Here is a 19,890-nt window from a genome sequence, read left to right as displayed (position 1 = left end):
GAGTTTGAAGCTCTCCATAGCCAGAGGTGGGAGCAGCCTGGGACCGGCCCCAGGAGGCGATGAAACGCAGGACTCCATCTTGGTAATTAAAATGCAAAAGCTTGGGGAGTAGGAGGCCCAAACTATTGGGTGTAAGATAGGCTCAAGGATGTATTCTACAACACAGGGAAGAGACAAAATGTTATAATAACGAGGTAGAAAGGAACCTTTAAAAATTGTATACTTATATATTTAATTCAATAAAATACCATAAAAACGAAAAGCAAAACTCCCATTCCTCTCTACTCACACAACACTTCAGACGCCAAACGGGCAGGGTTTTTTCACACCGAGCAATTTTCCAATTCTCAACAGACACGGAGTGGGTGTCCTATAATGTAATTCAATTCTGACACTATCTGCCCGAAGTTCACACAGACCTCGCTGCTTAAGGGCTTCAACCTGCAAGACTGCTGGAAGCCAGTTCCAAGTCCAGGTTGCAGCCTGTGTTTCTGACCCACCAGCTATGAAACAGGGGTTCCACAATTTACTAGAACAGCTCACACAACTTAGGAAAACAGTTCACTTACCGGACTACTGGTTTATCATCAAGGGTACAACCCAGGAACAGACAGCCAGATGGAAGAGATGCACAGGGCAAGGTGCGTTAAGCTTCCACACTCTCTCCAGGATGCCAACCTCCCACTACCGCCACACATTCAACCCAGCTGCTCACCAAGCGCCCCTCTTACAGGGTTTTTAAGGGCGGTCTCCTTACGTAAGCACGTAAGCATGGTTGATTGCATCATTGACCACAGGTGTTGAACTCAACCTCCAGCCCCACTCTCCTTCCTGGAGGTCAGGGAGCAGGGCTAAAAGTACCAATTCCGAATCAGAAGGTTGGTTCCCCTGGCAACCGCCTCCCTATTTAGGGGTTTTCCAAAATCACCTCATTAACATAAACTCAGCAGTGGTTGAAAGGGGCTTGTTCTGAATAACAAAAGATGGTCTTTTCACCTTCACCACGCCGCAGCTGTTTCAGGTTATCTGGACAATAACCAGGTGTTAGAACAAAAGATGCTCCTATTTCTCATCTCTTAGGAAATTACAGGGGGTTTAGGAGCTCTGGCCAAAAGCCAAGGACAAAGACCAAAAAATATATTTGTTATTATATCACAGTGACCCAGGTGTAAGTGCACCATCGTAGGTATTCTGGGGGTCTCGGGATAAGTTACTGTGTTAAACACAAACATGAATTAAAATAGTGTGTAGAGAGCATACTTTTTTTTACTTTCTTTGGGCCCGCGGTTCTCCTAACTCTACCAGATATTAGAATCACCTGGAGGGCTTGTTAAACCACCCCAGGCCCAGAGTTTCTGATCCAGTCCGTCTGGGGTTGAGTCCAGCTGTTTACATTTCTAACAAATTCCCTGGTGATGCTAATGTCCCTGGTCTCACTACACTCTGGCACCTCCAAACGTTTGAAATACCAAAGGTTTGTGTTTATTTTTATTTTTTATTTCCCCCAGTTTTACTGAAATATAATTAACGCACAGCCCTGTATAAATTTAACGTGTAGTATAATGATTCGACGTACATATATTGTGAAATAATCACCACAATAAACTTACTTAACGTCCACTTAACACCCAACATCTCATACAGGTACCGAAAAAAAAAAGAGAGAAAATATTTCTTCCTTGTGATGATAACTCTTGGGATCTACCTTAACAACAGTCAACTGTACCATACATCAGTGTTAACTATAGCCTTTCTGTTCTACTTCACATCCCTAAGAGAGTTGTTTTTCCAGTATCTGTCTCTATAATAATATTGAACACGGACTAGATGTTTAATGTAAAGGAATTATTGTTAACTTGTTTTAGGTGTGAAAACAGTGTTGTGTTTATGTTTCAAAAAACAAAAAGGTCTTATCTTTAAGAGATCCATATTGAAAAAAATTTTTTTAAACATTACAGATAGTGTTGACATCCGCCATGCATCCAGCCACTTTCCTCATGGGCAACTCTTGTCCTGAAGGGTTACCATCCCCATGCATGTTTTGTATCTTTACAACATGCACTTATGAATGCACAAAAATAAAACCAAGAATGTGATGGAATAACAGAGTAAATAAGAAACTTAAACAAAGGAAAGCAAAATGGAGAAGAGACGAGGGAATGGTGGTCCTTAGGATCTTTGGGGCAGCCCAGAAATGAGCAAGAGATGAGCAGTAGCCACCAAGGGAGTCAGGGATTTATCTGGAAATCTTCCCCATCCAGGAAGCCTCTTACCTGACCATGCTGGGCGTTGATGCTTCTGTAGTCTCCTGAGAGAACTAGGAGAGAAAAGGAAACTGAGTCAAAAGTTATAAGAGTGTGTGGAAGGAGCACATCATAGAGTTAGGTTTCAGAACAGTTCTGGCTAAAGCTTCCTAGAGGAAAATCTGGAAAGCTGATTATTTCTTAAACTACGCCGCTAAGACCAGCCTTGGACTTGACTGCTCTGGAGCCATGCCAGGGACGCACTCCCACGTGCTAAACCCTCCTCCTACCTGGGGTAAAACTGAAGCATCCAGCGAGGCACGGTTTCAGCAGCAGCTCTTCTGGTCCTACGCTAAGGCACTGCAAGCACGTCACTCCCCTTATCTGGGCCCAGACTTCACTCTCTGGAAAATGCAGGGTTTTTAGATGTCCTCCAGAGTAACTCCCAAAGCTGACAGCACAAAGCTATGCTGGAAAAAAAGACTAGTCCTGGGATGTAATCAGAAGAAAAGAAGGGAGCTAACAGGAGTATACATGCTAGACCCTAGATCATCCTTTTCTGGAGCTTATTTCATTTTACCTCTAAAACCCTTTAGTAAGACTAGTCTTAATAGCAACGGAAGGCTGGGTCTGAGAGTGTGCAGGAATTTGCCCAAGGCCACAGATCCAGCAGTAGCAAAGCCACAGATCAAAACCAGGAGCTGGCTGACCCCAGAGGGGAAGTTCTTCCCACTACACCCTTGCTGATTTACCAAGTGCCATCCTGTTGCTGGTAGCATCACAGCAAAGCCCCCGTGAGCTCTGACTCCAGGACTTGAAAAAGCATACACGATTACATCAAGGGTTAAGTGTGTTTTCTGTGCCCAGACTGATTTTCAAAGAATCTGATATTTTGTGAAAATGCTCTTGACTATAAAATAATTGCCCAATAGAATGCCCTGGAAAATTAGCTTAGATTTCTAATGTTTGTATTTAAAAATGTATATTTTCCTTTCTCTAATATCCCTCATTTAACAGAAAAACATAGTTTATACCAGCAGGTTGTGTCTGGATAAAACAAGGAAGAAGCTTGGAGGTTTTGATCTCGCTTAAAATTTTTAGAGGCTACATCCCCAAATTACTTATTTTCTCTGCACCTGGTTCCAAAAGCAGAGTTCTTGGCAAGTCATAAAAGATTCAACTATTTTACATCATGACTATTTTTTCAAGGAGCAATCATTTACTAGGGATTAGAAATACGACATTCCTATTAGGCCAAGACAGTGAGGCAGCTTCAGTAGATGGATGCATTGCATAAAGCAACTGTCTGGCTCTCTGGGTTCAAGGTCATTCTTCTTTCCTTACAGAGATCCACATAATTGGCTATGCACATTCGTACAGTGAATCAGGTGGCAAGACAACCTATTAGATAGACCAGTGGTCTGATGTAAGACACAGCTGCTCGGCTCCCTCCGGGCTTAAAATAATGCAGTACTATCAACCTCCCCCATTATCTACAATTAATTTTATGAATAGCTAGATAAATAGATATGTATAACAGAATCACTTTGCTGTACATTTTGCTAACACAACACTGTAAATCAACGGTACATCAATTTAAAAAATAAATAAATATGCTTTTTAAAAATTTTCAAAATTTTCTGAAATGGGAAAAAAAAGCGTGGGTAAAAAAAAAATGGCCGAAACACAACACAGGCAGCAGAAAATACCAACTGCACTCACGACACGAGCCTCCCCGAGTGTTCACTGACCCTGAGGTGCTAATAAGGGAGTTCTGCAAAGGCTGCACTAAAAAGCATCTTCGTACACTTAGCCAGCCCTAACCCCAATCCAAACTTTTCTCCCACACCACAGCAGGAGGGCCTTACTAATTGGAATGTGCAGATCACGTGGCCTGGAATGTTTGGGTACCACACACCTCCAGAGAGCCCTGAATCTGTCTGTCTGTCTGTCTCTCTCTCACACACACACACACCCCACTCAGATTTTTAGTTCTTACAAAATCTAAATATGCACAATCAACATAGTTTTAAAAATGAAAGGACACGTTTGTATGATGGTTTAAAAAAAAAAAACACAGGTGACGATGGTTTTTGCAAGCACAGATTTCCCCATCAGACTGGTGGAAACAACCCAAGATGGAAACAACAAAGATGCCTGGTGAAAAGGGACCCTCTAATCACATTAGCCTGTAGTTCTAAAGGAAGATGGTCGCTCTGAATTTCCCTTTATACATAGCAACTTCAAAAAAATTCCTATTTTCTTAGTACATCTTTATGTAGGAAAGCCTGCGTGCCTTTGAAGCCTCAACACAAAACAAACAAGAGTCTTTACAAGTCCTGTCTGACCACCCAGGGAGAATCAAATAGTATTTTTTTCTCCAGTAGGCCACCCCAGGATACCACAAATAACAAGGAAAAGGAGGAATTCATCTTGTAACCGGGATGTATTTTCTAGTGTCATTACTACACTGTTTTAACCTAAATATTATGGTATATTTTTCACTAGCAAAGCCAAAGGACATCTAAGTATTCATCTATCTAGAAGAAGTTTTGAAATAGCAGAAAACGGGTTAAAACAGCAGGAACAGCAGAGAGGAGGAAGATTAAGGAATTTTCTTCTCAAAATCCCAAGAACTGAGCAGGGATTTTTAAAGTGCTGATGTTCAGAATGGCAGGACGGTGCAGCCAAGGCCTGGGTGCTCCTTACGACAGAAACCCTGGGATTAAAACTCTCAAGGGCTTAGACTGCAGGAAGCATTTGGGGAGGGAGTTTCTTCAGCATCACACTGAAGAGCTTAGTTGCATGAAAGTATTTTAGAATCATAGGAAGGTCTTACCATCATAAACATCCTGAAATGTACTCCTTTAATCATGTCCCATCCCTGCAAAGAATCTCCATTTGGGCCAAATAAGGACTAGATCCTGTAGCCAGACACTGGGGAGTCTCCCCAATCAGACCCCAAACTGCCTTCCCGGGCTCGGTTTCTATTACTACCCCTGGGGCTCACGGTGCTCCAGGTCCCCTGCCACCCCTGTTCCTCCTGTGTGCAGGCACTTCCACCCAGCCATGCTGATGAGGATGGCCTTTTATTCACCTGAAATGCCCAGCCGTCCTCGCCTCTCTACTCACTCAACCTTCAAGACAGAAGGATGAAACCGGGGTGAAGAGCCCTGCTCCTGGATCACAGCTCTACCTCTAAACAGCCGGGTGACTCTGGACAAGTGGCTTCATCTCATTCCCCGCCTCAGTTTCTTCATCGGCTAAATGGGGATGATAAAGCCTATCTTGCATCTATGAACCTTACGTAAGACCAGGATGCTAACCGACAGACGCTCATCAACTTAGTGTTACGTCCCTCCCCGCAAACTAAACGTCCCCCTTCCCTTAACCCCCAAGCCTTCCTTAACACCTGCGGCCAAAAATACTCTCCCTTCTCTAAATCCCCCCCCGCAATTTAACTCAGCTGTCATGGGTTCCTGGGCACCCTCTAACGGCAATTTACTACCCTTCTGTATGTCAAGACATCTACCACACCGTGTTCTTTTTGGAGGCGGCAAGACCCAGGTTTAATTCATGTATGTATTCTTTCCACTGTCTTACATATAATCAAATTATAAGATTCTAAAAGGTGTTGTCCTCTTAAATAGACAAAACCCATTATTCTATGGATAAGAAAACTGAATAGGGACTTCCCTGGTAGTCCAGTGGTTAAGACTCCATGCTTCCAATGCAGGGGGCGTGGGTTCCATCCCTGGTCTGGGAACTAAGATCCCCCATGCCACACGAGGCGCGACACAGCCAAAAATAAAAAGAAAGAAAAAAAAAACCGAGTAACCACACTACTGCTAAGTGATAGAACCTCTTCCTATAGACAAAGGGTGGATGGATGGACGGATGGAAAATGGACACAGGGACAGACCGACCAGCCATCACCTACAGCATCCAAGATACTGTCAGCAAATCAAACCCAAGGGGATAGTGAGCTGACCCACCAGCTAGTGACAACCTCACCACTCAGGCTTTCTTCATCTACTAAAAAGGTTTAAATGTCATCTATTTCTTTAAAATTCTTTATGATATCCAGATCAAGAAAATTCATCACGCAAAAGGATTTCAAACTGTAGTCCTCGTCAACAGCAGGATCTCTTAATTTACAATCTCACTGTATTCAAAACTTTTCAGATAAACAGCAGCTCCCCCTCACCTTGATGTATCCGATTCACGCCATGACTTTTACTGAGAGCCCACCCCTTGTACCAGTCACACGCTTGTCCCCACAGGAAGCCCACAGACGGACCATCCCTGTGAAGAGCTCACAGCTCAATGTCATTTCTTGCTCCTCTCCTCCATTCTGCCACCTCCATCTGTCCCTCCATTTATTCAGTGAAGTCCCGGCATGATAAACCCCATCACAGAGATAATGAGAAGAATTATGGAAAGGCAGATTGCAAAGCACTTGGCAAACACTTAAGTCTGAAGGTTTTGGATAAAGGAGCCCATTTCCCGTCACTCTCTAAGGTTCGGGAAATGTGGCAATCCTCTCAGATGGCAGGAAGCTCCGAACTAAGACCTGGGGCAGAGGAAGAATTTCCCAGAATGCCTCCCCGCGGAGCCACATGAGTGACAGGAAGCAGCCTCGGGAAACATTCTGCAGTGTTGCTGCCCCATATTTTTAAATGTTCACCTCTCTCCATACTTCTTAGAGCTTTTAAACGGACTGGAAGTGTGATGTGAGGAATAGACCAAGTAGACAATGTTTGGTGTAGGATGTCTGGGACCAGAAATAAGACATGGAAAGCAAGTTCAGAGCAATTGATGATACACAGAACAAACTGCCACAGCACTGAGCTGCCACTGTCCTTTCCCTCAGAAGGTTGTGGCTACTCCAGGAACATGTGAGGCAATTCAAGGAGGCCTTCCCTGTTGCACAGGAACTGAGATAACGATGCTGGTGGTTCAAATGTCAGAAGATGCCTCTGGACACTCCACCTAAACCCGCACTTCTGACAACACCCCAGTCTCCACACTCTGCTCTTTCTTTTTTTTTAAATATTTATTTAATTTATTTATTATTTATTTTTATTTATTTTATTTTTGGCTGCATCAGGTCTTAGTTGCGGCACGTGGGATCTTCGTGGAAGCACGCAGGATCATTTGTTGCAGTGCGTGAGCTCTTCATTGTGGCGCAGGGGCTCCTCTCTCTAGTTGTGGATCGCGGGTTTTCTCTTCTCTAGTTGCGGCTCATGGGCTCTGTAGTTGCGGTGCATGGGTTTTGTTGCCCTACGGTACATGGGATCTTGACCAGAGATCGAATCTGTGTCCCCTGCATTGCAAGGCGGATTCTTTATCACTGGAGCACCAGGGAAGTCCCTGCTTTATTTCTTTATGACATTTATTGTTACCTGACATTAAACTGTATCTTTTTTTATTTTCACCATCGCAGGTCTCCCCTGCCAAAACAAGCTTCTTTAAGGCACAACTCTGTTTTATCCACTACGATACTCCCCGTACTTAAAAGAGCATCTGACACAACATAGGTGGTGAATGAATATCTCTTAAATGAATAATTGAGATCCAGTTCCCAGATCAGAAACTATTCCTTGAGCCATGGTTATTACTAAGTTACCAACAGCAATCGCTTCTCTCTCCCAATACAACAGTATTGGGTTTAACATAACACCCACTTTGAACCTGGCCTTTCTCTACTAATACCTGAGGAAGCTCAGCAATAAACCCAGAGAATGAAAGAGGTGCTTCTAGTAACTATCCTGGGATAGCAGGTGTTCAATGCGCGTGTCAGACAAGCCGGAGTGTAGACTCGCTTTAACCCTAACGCAAAACCAGACCTGAAGAGGGACATCAGTGACCATGGTCACCGGACTATTCCAGATGCAAAGGGCACGACCTGTTTCTGGGAACAAATGGACCTACAACTGATGGCTGCTGTCCTGCCTCTGGCAGTGAGGAAACCACAACCATGACGGGTGACGTTTTCTTCCTGTGGCCACGAGGGCCCCACGGCCATCCAAAGTGTAGGACAAAGTTAAACTCGCCCGAGGGAGGACGACACTGGGGACAGAGACAAAAGTCAGCTTGGAGGCCTTTACTTTAGAAGAAAATGTGCTTGTTGACCAATAAGCAGAGTAAAAAGTTCTCACTGAACAGAGCTCTATGAATCAAATGCAGGAGAACATTTTAAAAATAAAGATATGTACCTAAAATCACAGTAATTTGTGCATGCAAAATCTTTTTTAATTATTTATTTTATTTTTTATTTATTGGCTGTACTGGGTCTTTGTTACCGCGCTAGGCTTTCTGTAGTTGCAGAGAGCAGGGGCTACTCTTCACTGTGGTGCCGGGCTTCTTATTGTGGTGGCTTCTCTTGCTGCGGAGCACGGGCTCTAGGCTCACTGGCTTCAGTAGCTGTGGCGCAAGGGCTCCGTGGCATGTGGGATCTTCCCGGACCAGGGCTCGAACCTGTGTCCCCTGCATTGGCAGGTGGATTCTTAACCACTGCGTCACCAGGGAACCCCCAAAATCTTTTTAAAAAGTATAACAAACTATATACCTTGTGTATATTTTCTTCCTTCTATTATAAATCATCTTTTCTGCAAAAACTATAATTAGGGTAACTATTAACTAGCAACATACAGGTTTTTTGATTCGAAATTACTGTAATCTTTCACAAGCACGTGTGTACAGAGTAGAATTTCAGCTCAGTTGCAATACACTACCTGAAAGAAATTTTTCTTCATTGTTCTTGCTACTTCAAGAATAACTCAACAATAAAACAACCACATACTGGATTCTACTCTCTATCTTTTTCCCCAAACTGAGAAATTTTTCTCAACAAAACTGCTTTAAATGAAAATACATTTTAAGCAATAATAAACCACAATACTTCTGAAGTTTATATTCTTCCTGTGGACAGGATGGTTCACTGATATGCTTTTCCACTAAATGGGTAAGAAAATGCAGTATGCATATGAGAAAATGTAGGCTTTCCCCCTCTGTCCATCAGCAAGCCTCAGCTTCCTCACATACAAAAACGCTGATGTGAAGTCCTTCTACCTTCCCCGAAATGGTCTCCATACACAGCAAGGAGAAGAGTGGCATTTTCACAGCCTAGAAGAGAAGCAGGCTCTAAAGAAGTTGAGGAAGGAAGGAACATAAAGGGCTAGGAGAGGAAGGGAGTTGGGACGGACCTAAAAGACTGAGCAGGGTAGGCAGACAGCAAAGCCAGGACAGTGTTCAGCCACAAATGACCTTTCACCCTCTAATCACAGTGAACATCTCAGACACCTTCCAACCAGGGACCAGTTTCCTAGCAGAAGGCCAGCACACTCCCGGAAGATCACTTGAGCCATTTTTCCTTTTTCTTCAAGAACAGCAGTAGCGTCTGCCAAAATACACCCTCGCCCTGCCCATCCCTCTTCCCCCTCCCCCCTCTAAGCGCCCCTCTATCCATCATGCTGAACAAACCCCTCCGCCCCTTACTCTCCTCCCAGTTTCAATCATCACAGGCAACAACAAAGACATTTGTGAGGGTTTGTGGACCTGTGGCCCCCTGCCAAACTTTGAACGAGCAAATGGAAGTTAACAGATTCAGTCCCATCTTTGAGGAGCTTCCCGAAGAGAATATTGTTGGATTTTATACATTTTACCACCAGAAAAACTCCAGGTACACGCTCTATTAACAGCAGGTCTGTGGCTTTGGGTACAAAGAGTAGCATGTTTTATAAGGCCCTTTAAATCAAAGGGCATTCTCTCCCACCCAAGCTCTGTCTGCTCGTATAAGTGCAAAATGGATGTCTAAACCATGAAGCCAACTCTTTTTTAAGGAATGTCTTCCTTTTTTCTTTTTCCAATGCAGTGGATTTGTTGTTGCAATCCTGAAACAGCAAGATCTTGTTCAGGACCCAGCAGACCAGGGCTCAGGGAATATCTGAACCATGTCTTACTTGCACACATTAAGTAATTATATCTCAAGATGATGATGCAGGACACATCACTCAGGAAAATGTTCAGGGGCCAAGACAAAAAGGTTAAATGGAAAAAGAAAGAGGGCACAATGATTTCTGCTTTTCAAGAGAAGAGGAGTCTTCCTCTCAGTAAATGCATACGTTAAAAGTTATTTTTTTTTTCCTCCAGACATTTCTATTCTCATGTTTTAAAATACCATAAGCTCTGAATGATCTTAGTCCAGAAAAATAAAAATTTCTGGGATTTTCTCATAAAGAAGTTCAAATGGTAGAAGAACATTTGATATTTTCAGTTTTCCTGAAGATCAGAAGGACTTTCAGAATAATGCATTTTTCCCTCAACAAAGGGCATCTGCCAAGCTTAGCCTGCTGAAAAGAATCATTCTGACAGTCTTAATGTATTCTTTTCAGGAAAGCCCTGTTCAGAGAATTCCACAGAAAAAAACATCAGGACCCCAGGAAAGCACCATCTAAAAATCATTATAGCTTCCTGTAAATAGATGAGGCCAGAGGATTTTCAATACATTTGAGATACTACATTGAGCGGGGGATAGGAGTGATCATCTTGAATATTATATATTGTTCACTTTCTCCTGACGGACTAATATTAAAACAAATATTGGAAAGGTCTGCCAGTCTTTCAAAGACCATCTCACAGGAAAGCCCCCTTTTCAGAATCCTGCTGGAAGACAAAAATAGCCCTAAGGTAGGAAATACAGAATTACATCACCATTGTAACTGAGAACAATAAACCCCAATAACAAGAATTATTAAAGCACCATATTAATAGAACAAGGCCCCTTACATCCAGGGCTCAGACTATTTCGTAAACACTCTTTCTTGCTGGGATGATACTACCAGGCAATGAGAATAAGAGGAATTTTCATGATGTGTCTCAGGTCACTGGTCAGCTGGAGTGCTGGACAAGATGTAAATACTTGATTGTGGTCTGCTGATCTAAAAAAATCAACCCCATACCTTTCAAGTAATAATTTGAAGAATCCTAATTCCAAGCCATTTTCAAGGAGACCCATATTAGTCCTTCCATTAAATTCTGATTTTGCCCCCTTTTTCTCTGTTTCCATTACCACCCATCACAGCACAGGTAAGGCACAGGATAATTGGCAAGTTCCTAAGTGGTCTCCCTGCCTGGAACAAATCTCTCGCGCGCGCTCGCTCTCTCTCTCCCCTACATCCTTTGAGTAACAAGATACAAAGCAAACAATGGTTTTATCACATCCTGCCCCAGAACAAGAAGCAAGACGTTCCCCACTGCCTATCAGAATATGTAAAGTTCTCAACCATCAATCTCATGCCTTTGTCATTCCACACTACACACCTGATACAGAGAAATCTCCAGTTCCTCCTGCCCCACTTCCCCTGATAACGTTTGTTCACTACCGTTCTCTGCCACCATACTTTCCACTCGCCTGGGTTTCCTCAATACACACCCAGTGATCACGCTATCAGAATGGAAAAACACCTTGGAGCCCACTTGGTCCAACCCTGCTACCCTCTCCACACAGCCGGCCATATGGGCATCCAAGTTCTCCTTCACACGTTCAAGGATGATGGAGTCACTGCTCTGAAAAACAGTGCCCTGTCAGACATTTTCATTGTGAGAAAACTCTTATTTGAGCTGAATTCTTACACGTTCACTGGTACCTCCATCCAGCAGGCCTGATGCCGCACCCCAGATTAAACTGTAACAAATCAACTTGTTTTGTGACAAAATGGCCTTTGCAATGTTTGAAAACCGCTATCATGTCTGTCCTTAATCTTCTCAGCTCCAAGCTCATGCTGTGGCTGCCCTTCGGCTCTTCCTCATGGGACCTGGTTTCAAGACCCTTTGCCATCCAAAAAAATCCTCTAGTTCGGTGCTGCCTTTGATTCACGTCATATGCACAGGGAAAAGGATAATATCTGTACAGCACGTTGGGGAAATAGACAAGGGTTTGGGGCAGTGCCGAGAAGCTTGGGGACTCTGGGCTCAGGCCCCTGCCCAGGGTTGTGGGCATGCAGGTGTAGCACGCTTATGACCCCTGCATGGTACCCACACGGGAAGATCGATGCTACTTGTATTGGTTACCCTTTTAAAATCTGGCTCCCCAAACTGAACACATTCTGCACAGACCATCTCAAATCCAATTTATTTCATCAAACTTCCCCCAATAACGAAAGCCCACACCCATTTTTCCTCTTCCTGGTTACTAAGGGAAAAACATCTGCTTGAACTGCACTTGACATTTGACATCATGACTTCCACTATATTTACTTTAGGATTTCCCTAAATTTGCAGCGTATGTCATGTGTGTCAGATTCACTTTCCCAAAATGACTGCAATTTCATTAGGGGATCTTTACCAGTCATGGTCGTTAGGCCCACGAGTACACAGTACAGCACATAGTAGGGCCTCCCAGAAACACCTGCAGAACTGATTCTGCAGCCTCTGGGTAGGAAAGCCATGGCTTAGAGACTATGGTCTCATGCAAAAGATATAAACCTCACCTGAAGAGGAAGTTTATCATTCTGCCTGTTTATTCAGGCAGAATCTAAACAATGACACAGACTTTCAGACTGGAAAACTTAGTACAAATAAACGCTTCCAGACAGGTCCAGATTGGGAAGGAGGGCCGTGGAATTCCTTCTCCTATCTGGGTTATTAGACCCAGACACTCATCGCTCAAGTTATAAACACGATTAAATGCTGTGGCATAGTTTTATTTAAAACTATATTTGCTTTCAGATTCGACTTTAACATTTAATAAATTTCCCATCAGAATATGGTAAGAGTGGAGAGTATTTTGATTTAAGCTTCATTTCAAGTATGAAACTCAAACTGTGCGAGTTAAAACAGGCTCTAGTTATAATTCAGCCTTTCAGGAAGGTCAAGACTCTTGGATTCCCCTAATCCTCTTCCTCTAGGGCTGAAAGGCCTGGGAATTGAGGGAATTTACATATCCTTCCTTGACCACAAAGCTAAGACACAGGGTCCTAGCCAAACTCTTATCTCACTCCTGTGGATTCAAGCAGACTTGTCCCTGCACAGCTTAGCTCACAATTCACCTTGGAGAGAGTGAACTTTAAGGTAAGAATCCTGCCACAGAAAGAGAGGCAGCACCTTCCTTTCCTGGAGAGGAGCCCTCACTCTCTTTTTCCTCTTCTCCCACCTCTTTTGGTGCCAGCCCATACATTTGAAACTCCGATAGATTAATGAGAAGTCGGCACTGGTCCCTCTGGACTTGATCCATTTTTAAGTGAGCTCTGAGAACTTGGACACTTTACAGATCCTAGAAGGATGAAATATGAGGAGAGAAAAGGAAGTTTGACACATGCAGAGAATCTGATCTCTGGGGTTAGGGAGAAGCTAAGAGAGGGGAAATATTAAGACAGGATGCAGAATACAAACTTAACTGACTGATAACACCACTGGAAGAATAAAGACTGGCTTCTCCATTAAAGTTTGAAAGTTGAGCAGTTAAGATGAACTTGTAACTTCATGCAAAAATATCTTGTGACTCAGGGCAGGCAAAGACTTCAGTGATGCCCTTGAATTCATCTTCACATTCACTCTTCTTGCCCGGTCTGTGCAAGGCAGTTGGAATAAGAGGGGAAAAGTGATTTTACGTGGATGGTAAAAGATACGGTAAAAATAATTGCACTGCAAAACAGACTGTTTGCCAGTTTTACTTTTATGAATCCCAAGCAGGAAAAAAAATGATAATTCAGAGGATGACCCTAGGATAGGGGCAGAGTAGGCCTGGGGCAAATTTTCAATGCAGATCTTCAGGGGAAAATTAAATCCCAACTCCAGTTCTCTCTCTGAAAATGACATTTCCATACAAATCTATTCTGTTCATTAACAGCCAGCATTATTCTGAAGTGTCACCAATCCATGAGTTTGGCCAGTACTGAAGGACCTATTTATTTTAATTCTACAGCAGTACCTTTAAAAGTCTGAAGGGTAGGTGGTTGGGAACACCAAAATCTACCCATTTAGTCCACATTTATATAAGCAGCAAACAACTGGTAAAGAAAACAAAAATCTCCATTCTAGTCCACACTAATATCCATTTTTTTTAATCCAGCAAATAAGACAATTTGAAAAACTGAAAATAATATCAGATTAACCACCTAATTCCATGCAGGACACTTCGTAGGTGCTTGATAAGTTATCAACGAGTGAATCACTGATTTCTTTAAAACATCAGAATTTACTAAATAAAAACAAGAAAGGGAAGATTGCCTTCTCATGGGCAAAGAATGTCAAAAAGAGAAATCAAAATTATATTACCGCTGAAATCTCCCATAAGACCATGACCAAAGGAAACGAGAGTCTAAAAGAAGTAATAAAAACATTTGACGATTTGCAGTACTTATGCTGCATCTCTTTCAAATTAACTGATTCTGTAATCAGTTGCATCATCCCTGTGAAATGAATGTGGCTCAGAACAGTAAAGAGACACTGTGTGAGCAGAACTAGCACTGTGGTGAGGCCAAAGTTCTTTTGAGACAATGTACAGGTAGATGTCAGTGCTGTAAGATAATATGAAGAGAGATGCTTTCAATCAGGCTGCCTCAGTACGAACTGTTCACCATACAGGGTTTTTCTGACTGTGCCTAATTCTCAAATTTTCTCCACTCCCGACCATGAGTAAGATGAGCTCTATCTTCTTGTATTTCCACAATCTGGTTTTGCTGAGTATTGTCTATGGGCCTGGTTTATAATTTTTCATTATTTTCTAGAGATTTCCCATTTCACAAATGTATCTTGGTACAGATATCCTTCTACATTTAGAAATAAACCAATTTCTTCTAAATTACTTAGCTATCAATCCGTGGAAATATCTCTGTTTGGGTAAGCACTTTATACTCTTCTCAAGTTCCTCTATTTAAAAGAAATAAAATGTTTATCTTCTCACTGACCTATTTTAATTTTTTTTTAAAGAATGGAAGTCATGCTGGATAAGGTTGCATTGTCCTATCCAGTGAGGTCAAACAAGGCGGAGCCAAGCGGACTTTAGACAAAAGTATCAGCCTTCACCTGAGTTTTAAACAAAAAAGAACCCTCTCCTACCACAATCATTCAAAGTGTAAGATTAATTCTGTATATTTCTGGAAGGCTTTATTTCTCAAATTACAAAAGTGACTATCTTTGGTAAACTCCTATATAGATAATACATACCACATTTTCTTCTCAGCAATGCTTGCGTTTGATTTCCCAATAAGTCCATTTCGTTAAAGCACATTTATTTCAACTTTGGGGCCAAAATTAAAGACCTCACATATTGTTCTTTGTTGCATGAAAAACACCCTTCAAATTAATTTTATATAGTGATGTTTACATAGATGTGAATGGATGAATTTGAAATGTTTGATCCACATAGGTAAAATGAAATAAATTAGTATCATTATAATCAGGCAGACCAAACATCAAGGTGTTCAAAGTGAGGGACAAGAGCAAGGATGGAAGATTCTGTGAAAACAGGACGAGGTCTTGTACCAAAACTTACAGAAGAGTGGCTCCAGTTCTACCTACAATAAAACAGCAAAATAAGTCTTAAATACAAGATGCATGGTGGGAAGGCTTCTGCAAATCTTCAGGATACCCAAACACATGCATGAGGCTAGGGAGGGAGGTGGTCCCCGCATAATACGGAGAGCAGTCGGGGAGCTAAAAGCACCACTAGAATTGAATATGCACAGAGACGAAGGCCAATGGAACAGTCAAAAGCAGATTGCTCCTTAAAAAGAATGGAGGCCAGCCCACGCTGCAGAAGACTTTCTTGCAGCCCATAGAATGCTTTGTCTTGTCTCTGTGTGTGGACCTGTAAAGACTGAACATATAGTATTTTGTTCTTTAGGGGTGGTTTTAACTTCAGATTTTCTATCTGAAAAATGTTACATGCCATATCCAATTCACACACACAGACCTTTCCCACCCCCCAACCAGGCTTATGGAATTCTTTAAATAAGTCAAATAAATCAAGTATTAAATGCCTGCTCTAACTCTAATTTAATTATGAGAACTGATAAGTCTTCCTGCACTTTTTTAAACAAAAGTCCTTAGATAAATTATGATATATCCACTCTATTCTATCCAATACTGCCATGCCATTCGTCAGAATAAGGAAGATCTAGATGTTCTGGCTTGGAAAGGTGATCATAGAATTATGAACATGTGGGGAAATAGGCTAGCAGCACAAGAAGAGGTATGGCCACCCACATACACCAGGGTAGCTTACCTGAGAAGTAGGTATAAAGCATTTAAAGGATGAATGAATGAATGAATGAATGAATGAATGAATGAACAATAAATGCTCTAAGTGGCTGCTTTATAAATTGAACAGCTGGTTCTTATGTGAACAATTTTAAGTCTCAAATTGCAAACCTTCACAAACAAGTTTAACCTGCTCAGCAGCTGTAAGAGTCCATTTCTTTCCAACTGGAAAAAAGAATCGTCTCCAGTTTTTACTTATTCTACTGATTACAACAACAAAAGTAGAAGAGGTAGCCTTTTTTGTTTCTTTTTTTCCCTCTCTGGCCCCTCTACACTCTAATTCTTGGGCAACTTTCCTATACAGACCAATTTTCAAAGAATTGTGAGAAGAATTTATTCAGACCAGCACATTCAAGAGAAAAACCAACAAGAATGTAGTCTTGCTTATTTCTAGGGATTTAAAATAGTCCTGGCCCCCTGGCCCAGGAGAACTCAAAAATCACAGTTTTATGTCATTTCTATTGCAGGCCCTAAAGCAATCCAGAGGAGAAGAGGAAAATAACCTCTAAGCGGGTTCTGCTGAGTTGGGGTGAGAATGCAGATGGACAACCCTTACTTCTCTCCTCATTAATCACATCTTGCAGTATGTCTAATAAGACAAATTGTCACAAAATAGCAAAAGTGTTTCCCCTCAATAAAGGTGTTGGCTACGAACAAATAAAATATTTACAGGGTCTTAAAAATGCATATTATTCCTATTTCTGCTGTCTTAGTAGGCAACAATTTTGAGACACTTATTCTTCATTAACAGAACAATAAGCACCCGTCTGAACCGCTAACACACAATCCTTTGCCAATATTTAGTGAATAAATTATGCTGGATCATTTTACACTAGAATTATGCCAACATCATTGATCATTTCTTCTTTATTTTGCTCTCTTTCATTAAAATAAATACAATTTCATTTAGAAAAACTCTTAGCTCCAATGTTTACCTATCTTCTGGAAGGTATTTTGTTTTAAAACAAGCCCTTTCTTACACTAAACTGAACTCTGCAGGAATCCATGGCCTTAGGACTAGCTCTCTTCTAGCTATTCTGAATCCCACTCATCCTTCCGGAAACAGTTAAATTATACTTTACTCCCTAACAATGCACCCGCACCCAGAGAATACTTTCAGGGAAATTCCCCCATCAATGTTGTTATCTATTATAACCCTTTTATCCATAACTTCAATACTTCAAACATCCAAGAACTGTCTCTCCATTGGACTCTAGTTTCCATAGTTTCTGGAAGGAGCAACTATGACATACTTTTTTCCTTTCTCTCCTTACCACATACCAAGCATTCTGGCAACACTTCTTGAATGAATGACTGAACGAAAAAAATGAATGATCGCACTCCATGCCTTTTGAAAGTGAGCTTTGGAATTAACCACCCACGTGTTGAGGTGATTCTTCCGCAGATGTTCTAAAGCCCCCTTATATTATCCAGCCGATTAAAAGAGCAATGACTAGAATGTTAAAACAACAATAAACACAGAAGATAGTTAAATGGTGCATCTTAATACAGTACATTTGGAAACATGACTGAATGTAATACAGTCCAGTAACCCTGGTGCTGTAGGGCAGGCTTTCGGTTTTGTATTATTAAGAGTTTCACAGTTGGAGGTAATGCAACTTAATGCAATACATGTTTAACTATGTATAAAAAACTATACTTCTCCTGAAAGTAGCACAAGAAGTCCCAAACAGAGACCTCTGACCCAAACAGATGAGGAGCTGCTTTGATCTTCCCTGGCTTGAGTGAGGCTACCATATTTCAGAGCTTTCCCACAAGCGGCCATGTGATGTTTACAGGTGTGCTTCCATATTGATCTCTTCAGTCCTGGGTTGGCTGGACGGGGTCTCGGTGGCCAGAGCCCTCAGAACAGCTGGAGCCCCTGGACCAGTCATCTCTGGCCACATTCAACCTTATCTGCTGAATCCTGAGTATATGCCTTACAAACATTTTATGGGCCATAATGTAGAAAAGCATGAGAGGCAACCAAGATGACTTTCCTACTTTGCCACTGAGTTGGTGAGTACCAACGCCCTCCTGCCTTGGCACAGATGTCCAAAGTAATCACAGCCTGCTGTCATGTGAAACAAAAACTCTACAGATATTCCCCAAGATAGAGAAACACAGAGAGAAAGATAGCTAATGGGCTGAGAATTTGGCAATATTTTGCATCAGTGTATTTGTTGTGGGGAAAAATAAGTATTATTGTAACGGCTGATCACAGAGTCTTTTGGGGAGGAGACTGCCTTTCTTTGGGAAAATATCTTCATGAGTCACTTGAGGGCAAGGGATACAGGAGAGAAAGGAGATAGTGTAGCTAAGCTCTCGATGCACAAATATTATGGAAATTTGAATGAGAGAGAGAGAGAGAAAGAAGAATCAGCAATTTGCAAAAATCCCAGAATCCATGGAGAAAGGATGTCCAGTAAGATACTGAAGAACAGGCACGTTTAGTATAAGTTTTAAATTACTGGTATTGCTGTGATTCTAAAACCCCCTTCATTAAAGTCTCTACATTCATAATGCATTGTGTGATTTTTTTTTTTTTTTAAATCATGGAAAGGAGTCTGAGGCTCATGTTCGAGTTTGCGCAGAGAGAAAAGGACAGCTATGGAGGGGAACATATGAGTGAGGTTAAGGATTCAGTTGGAAGAGGAGCTAAAAACAAATTGCCAAAAGAGCCCTGGATATTCAAGGAAATCTTGACAGGGGATGGTGAGGGAAGCAAGTTCAAACCTTTCAAAATCTGAGGAATGAGGATATGAGGAAATCTTAACTAAATCTTCAGAGGCAAGTCAATGGCTACATTCTGGGAGATACAGAGTAATAGATAAAGATAGGATGTAAATGAATAGATAGTAAGAGATGTGGTTGGCAGTATATAATGTTCCTATCACGAATATAAGTGCACATGAGAAAAATGAGGCTTCAGCCTCCTTTTAAATAGTCTCCTTTATACCCTCCACTTTAAAAAATTCTAAAGGCCAGATAAACAACAAGGTCCTACTGTATAGCACCGGGAACTGTATTCAGTACCCTGTAATAAACCATAACGGAAAAGAATAGAAAAGAATATATATATGTATAACTGAATCATTATGCTGTACACCAGAAACTGACACAACACTGTAAATCAACTATTAGAAAAAAAAAAATCTAAAGGCCAGATGTGATTTTTTTGTATGTGTTTGCTATAAGGTCACCAATCACCCAGACACTGAGAGTTCCATAAAAAGCCCATACTACTGAATTGAACTACACAAGTCCACTTATATGTGATTTTTTTCAATAAATACACAGAGTACTACACAGAGCCAAGCATACTGGAGGGCCAGCTATGGGACAAGAGCACCCATGAATTTTGGAATTTGCAGTCAGCCCT

At 41.7% G+C, this 19,890-nt stretch overlaps 1 long non-coding RNA gene across 1 annotated transcript in view; it reads right to left on the bottom strand.

Moving 5' to 3' along the window:
- Window positions 1-2,283: 2,283 nt before the first annotated feature.
- Window positions 2,284-19,890, bottom strand: part of LOC130831413 (uncharacterized) — an 88,117-nt gene continuing 70,510 nt past the window's right edge. The window contains exon 3 of the long non-coding RNA XR_009048050.1: window positions 2,284-2,317. This is a non-coding gene — a long non-coding RNA (uncharacterized LOC130831413). The remainder of the gene's footprint in view (window positions 2,318-19,890) is intronic.

The sequence above is a fragment of the Hippopotamus amphibius genome, chromosome 11, assembly GCF_030028045.1.
Source record: "Hippopotamus amphibius kiboko isolate mHipAmp2 chromosome 11, mHipAmp2.hap2, whole genome shotgun sequence".
NCBI classification, from domain to species: Eukaryota; Metazoa; Chordata; class Mammalia; order Artiodactyla; family Hippopotamidae; genus Hippopotamus; species Hippopotamus amphibius.
This window is presented reverse-complemented; position numbering and strand designations above follow the sequence as displayed.